The sequence below is a fragment of the Carcharhinus amblyrhynchos genome, chromosome 5, assembly GCF_965287045.1.
Source record: "Carcharhinus amblyrhynchos chromosome 5, sCarAmb.v2.hapA, whole genome shotgun sequence".
In the NCBI taxonomy this organism is placed as follows: Eukaryota; Metazoa; Chordata; class Chondrichthyes; order Carcharhiniformes; family Carcharhinidae; genus Carcharhinus; species Carcharhinus amblyrhynchos.
The window spans coordinates 31,448,764-31,454,859 of record NC_137328.1 but is presented as its reverse complement, the minus strand read 5'-3'; positions in this window follow the sequence as shown (position 1 = coordinate 31,454,859).

Genomic DNA, 6,096 nt, shown 5'->3' with positions numbered 1-6,096 from the left:
TAAACCTTTTCTGTACTCTCTCCAAAGCTCCCATGTCTTTCTGGTTGTGTGGCGACCAGAACTGAACGCAGTATTCCAAATGTGGCCTAACCAACGCTCTATATAGCTGCAACATCATATGCCAACTTTTGTACTCTATGCCCTATCCAATAAATGCAAGCATGCCATATGCCTTCTTCACCACCCTCTCCACCTGTGCTGCATCTTTAAAGATCTGTGGACTTGCACACCCAGGTCCCTCTGTGTGTCTATACTCCTGATGGTTCTGCCATTTATTGTATAGCTCCCTCCTACATTAGATCTACTAAAATGCATCACTTTGCATTTATCCGGATTAAATTCCATCTGCCATTTCTCCACCCAATTTTCCAGCCTATCTATATCATAGATCATAGATGACAGAACCCTACAGTGCAGAAAGAGGCCCTTCGGCCCAACAGGTCTGCATCGAACATAATCCTACCCAGGCCCTATCCCCAATATCCCTACACATTATACCCACTAATCCCTCTAACCTACACATCCCTGGACACTAAGGGGCAACTTCTTAGCACTATCCTGCTGTAATCTCTGACAATGTTCATCACTATCCGCAACTCCAGCAATCTTTGTGTTGTCCGCAAACTTACTAATCAGACCAGCTACATCTTCTTCCAAATCATTTATATATATCACAAACAGCAGAGGTCCCAGTACAGAGCCCTGTGGAACACCACTGGTCATAGACCTCCAACCAGAAAAAGACCCCTCCACTGTTACCCTCTGTCTTCTATGGCCAAGCCAGTTCTGTACCCATCTAGCTAGCTCACTTTTTATCTCGTGAGATTTAACCTTTTGCACCAGCCTACCATGAGGGACCTTGTCAAACACTTTGCTAAAATCCTTGAGGGCCCTAACTGATTTCCAAGTATCAGGGATGTATCCATGAAACTCTCTTCATGTCACTGCCCCTGAGATGCCCCAGTGTCAGAAAGGGGGGAGTCAGAAGGTGTAGCCACAGCCTCAGTCACCTGGCTCAAAGGCCCTGGCGTGGACTCGAGCTGGTCCTCCTTCCTTGGGGTTCCTGTGGGCCCCTTGATCAATCCATGGGATGGCAGTACTTCTGCAGTGGGCTCCAGAAGCTCAAACTCCATTTGACCCACTAACGTGAAAGTCTCTGGGACTTGTGAGTTGTGTGGTGAAAGCTGATGCAAAACTGGTGCTGCCTTTGGAGGTCCCTTCATCCACTTCCTCCGAGGAGTCTTTTGAGCTGTAAGGGGCAGGGTGGGTGGGGGCCATGATGCCAAATGGCCCAGGGTCCCTTCCTGCAACACAAGGACACAAGGTTAAGCACAATGGAGAGAGGGGAATCTGGGCTGATTCAAACTTATTTGAGGTTTCTCGAACAAGTGGAGGATTGGCAGGCGCTCACTCTATGCTCCAGCCTGATCATGCCCTTGCTAATCTTTTGCATTCCCTCCTCTCCTGCAAGCTTACTCCTCAAAAGGAGGTGAGGACCTGGATCTCAGACACACCATCCCCTGTCTTCACCCTCTCCCAGTAATTATCGGTATTCTCCTGTGGGGACAGCAGGAGGAATGTAAAATCTGATGGCATGGGCCTTGCAGGGTTTCAGGGGGTGGCCCTCAGAGGTAAGGGTTGTGATACTCTTGGAAGGGAGGAAGAAGGTGTTTAGGGGTCAGGGGCTGAAAGCATGCAGGGGGATGGGGGTGGGGGGATCTGGGGGTCATTTAGGGGGAAGATGCTCAATGAGGTAAGAACACTCGCCCTTGCTGTCCAGGTGAAGTCAGTCCGTTTCTTGTGGCACTGCTTCCCAGCTCTCCTGGCCAGTGCCCTGGCACTGGCTCATGCTGCCCTTGCCCTTCCCTCGGAAGAGGACTGCACTGTCTGCTGCCCTGATAACTGAGTCTGCCTCCCCACGGATGCAGGCGAGGGTGAGGAGTATTCCTCATGGGCTCTAAAACCCAGAAGGCAACAGGCATTGCATGTATCAGAGAGGGGAAGGAATAATCTGCATCCAGCTCAGCTGAAGCCACAGAGGTAGTACTATGTAAGAGGAAGTGTCAGAAGAAGGCACTTTGGGCTGGAGTTTCACTTCTGAAGAGGAGACACAAAGTTGGGAAAACTCCCAGCTCACTGGATCTGCTTTGGGAAAAAGCATCTTGAATGGCAGGATCTTTGTTCTGGAGAGGGTGAGTACTTACGCAGGATAGTGTTAAATCCACCATTCCTGGGTGTAGATCAAAGGTGACCAGGGAACTGGTTTGATTCTCTGGGGCTTCATCCTAGTTATGTTAAACATAAGAACATAAGAAATAGGAGCAGGAGTAGGCCATCTAGCCCTTCGAGCCTGCCCCACCATTCAATAAGATCAAGGCTGATCTGAAGTGGATCAGTTCCACTTTCTCGCTCTCTCCCCATAACCCTTAATTCCCTTGTCTGTCAAAAACCTATCTACCCGTGACTTAAATATATTTAGCGAGGTAGCTTCCACCACTTCAACCGGCAGAGAATTCCAGAGGTTCACCACCCTTTGAGTGAAGAAGTTCCTCCTCAACTCCGATCTAAACTGTCCCCCACTTATCTTGAGGCTGTGCCCTCTAGTCCTGCTATCCTTTCTAAGTGGGAAGAATCTCTCTACCTCTACCCTATCCATCCCCTTCATTATCTTATACGTCTCTATAAGATCCCCCCTCATCCTTCTAAATTCCAACGAGTACAGACCCAGTCTATTTAGTCTCTCTTCATAGTCCAACCCCCTCATCTCCGGTATCAGCCTAGTGAACCTCCTCTGCACTCCCTCCAAGGCCAATATATCCTTGTGCAAGTGCGGCGACCAAAACTGCACACAGTACTCCAGCTGTGGCCTCACCAGTACCCTGTACAGTTGCAGCAAGACCTCCCTGCTTTTATATTCTATCCCCCTCGCTATAAAGGCCAGCATACCATTCGCCTTCTTGATCACCTGCTGCACCTGCAGACTGGGTTTTTGCAACTCATGCACAAGGACCCCCAGGTCCCTCTGCACCGTAGCATGCTGCAGCTTTTCGCCCTTTAAATAGTAATCCCTCCTACTATTATTCCTGCCAAAGTGGATAACCTCACACTTGCTGACATTGTACTCCATCTGCCAGGTCCTCACCCACTCGCTCAGCCTATCTAGATCCCTCTGCAGGCTTTCCACACCCTCCGCGCAATTTGCTTTTCCACTCATCTTTGTGTCATCAGCAAATTTCATCACCCTACACTCAGCCCCCTCCTCCAGATCATCTATATAAATGGTAAATAGCTGAGGCCCCAGCACCGATCCCTGTGGCATTCCACTAGTCACTAACCGCCAATCAGAATAGCACCCATTGATACCAACTCTCTGCCTCCTATTTGACAGCCAATCCTCTATCCACGCTAACACCTTACCCCCAACTCCATGCCCCCTAACCTTCTGAAGCAACCTTTTGTGAGGCACCTTATCAAATGCCTTTTGAAAATCGAGAAACACCACATCCACCAGTTCCCCTCTGTCTACTGCACAGGTCACATCCTCATAAAAATCCAATAAGTTCGTCAAACACGATTCCCCTTAACGGATCCGTGCTGCGTCTGTTCTATCAAACCATTCTTTTCTAGGTGCCTCGCTATTTCTTCTTTGATGATGGATTCAAGCATTTTTCCAACTACAGGCGTTAAACTAACTGGCCTATAATTCCCTGCCTTTTGTCTGCTACTTTTTTTAAACAGCAGCATAACATTAGCCATTTTCCAATCTTCTGGCACTTCCCCGGAATCCAGTGAATTTTGATAAATAATCACTAAGGCATCCACTAACACCTCTGCCATTTCCTTCAGAACCCTGGGATGCATTCCATCTGGTCCTGGGGACTTGTCCACCATCAGTCCCATTAGTCTATCAAGCACTACCTCTCTAGTGACAGTAATCGCACCCAGGCCCTCAACTCCTACCATCCTTCTATCTTTAATATCCGGCAAACTATTCGCCTCCTCCATGAAGACCGAAGCAAAAAACTTATTTAAGGCCTCCGCCATTTCCTCATCTCCCACCACTAAATCCCCCCTCTCATCCTCTAAGGGTCCAACATTCACTCTAGCCAGCCTCCTCCTCTTTATATATTTGTAAAAACTCTTGCTGTCCTTTTTTATATTTAGTGCTAGTTTAGCTCCATAGTCTATCCTTCCTTTCTTTATCAACTTCTTAGTCATTCTTTGTTGATTTTTAAAACTTTCCCAATCTTCTACTCACCCACTACTTTTCGCCATTCTGAACACATCTGCTTCTAATTTAATACTCTCTTTTATTTTCTCCGATAACCACGGTCGGTTATCCCTTCTCCTAATGTTATGCTGCTGTTTAAAAAAGGTAGCAGACAAAAGATAGGGAATTATAGGCTGGTTAGTTTAACGTCTGTAGTTAGAAAAATGCTTGAATCCATCATCAAAGAAGAAATAGCGAGGCACCGAGAAAAGAATGGTTTGATAGAGCAGACGCAGCACGGATTCGTTAAGGGGAAGTCGTGTCTGACGAATTTATTGGAATTCTATGAGGATGTGTCTAGTGCGGTGGATAGAGGGGAACCGGTGGATGTGGTGTTTCTCGATTTTCAGAAGGCGTTTGATAAGGTGCCGCACAGAAGGTTGTTACAGAAGGTTAGGGGGCATGGAGTTGGGGGTAAGGTGTTAGCGTGGATAGAGGATTGGCTGTCAAATAGGTGGCAGAGAGTGGGTGTCAATGGGTGCTATTCGGATTGGCGGTTGGTGACTAGTGGAGTGCCCCAGGGATCGGTGCTGGGGCCTCAGCTATTTACCATTTATATAGATGATCTGGAGGAGGGAACCGAGTGTAAGGTGTCGAAATTTGCCGATGACACAAAGATAAGTGGAACAGCAAATTGTGTGGAGGGTGTGGAAAGTCTGCAGAGGGATCTAGATAAGCTGAGCGAGTGGGCGAGGACCTGGCAGATGGAATACAACGTTGGCAAGTGTGAGGTTATCCACTTTGGTAGGAATAATAGTACGAAGGACTACTACTTACAGAGCAAAAAGTCGCAGCATGCTACGGTGCAGAGGGACCTGGGGGTCCTTGTGTATGAGTCGCAAAAACCCAGCCTACAGGTGCAGCAGGTGGTCAGGAAGGCAAATGGGATGCTGGCCTTCATAGTGAGGGGGATTGAATATAAAAGTAGGGAGGTCTTGCTGCAACTGTACAGGGCACTGGTGAGGCTGCAGCTGGAGTACTGTGTGCAGTTTTGGTTGCCGCACTTGCGCAAGGATATTTTGGCCTTGGAGGGAGTGCAGAGGAGGTTCACTAGGCTGATACTGGAGTTGAGGGGGTTGAGCTATGAGGAGAGGCTGAATAGACTGGGCTTGTACTCGTTAGAGTTTAGAAGGATGAGGGGGGACCTCATTTTGACGTATAAGATGATGAAAGGGATGGATAGGGTAGAGGTGGAGAGGTTCTTCCTGCTCACAAAGGACAGCAGGACTAGAGGGTACAGCCTCAAGATAAGGGGGGGGAGCGGTTTATAACAGAGTTGAGGAGGAACTTCTTCACTCAAAGGGTGGTGAATCTCTGGAATTCTCTGCCCGTTGAAGTGGTGGAGGCTGCCTCGCTAAATATTTTTAAGACGTGGGTAGATAGGTTTTTGGTAGGCAAGGGGATTAAGGGTTATGGGGAGAAAGTGGCAATGTGGAACTGAGCCACTTCAGATCAGCCATGATCTTATTGAATGGCAGGGCAGGCTTGAGGGGCTAGATGGCCTACTCCTGCTCCTATTTCTTATGTTCTTATGTTCTCCTACATTCCTTCTTAACCATCGGAATATATTTCTGCTGAGCACCGAAAAAGATCTCCTTAAAGATCCTCCACTGTTCCTCAGCTGTCCTACCAACCAATCTGCGCCCCCAATCTACATTTGCCAATTCCTCTCTCATCCTATCGTACTCCCCTCTGTTCAAACAGAGAACTACTTTCTCATCCTCCATCTGCATCAAAAACTCAACGATACAATGATCGCTCGTCCCAAGAGGATCCCTCACAAGATCCCTAATTCTTCCTGCCTTGTTACACAACACCAGATCTAA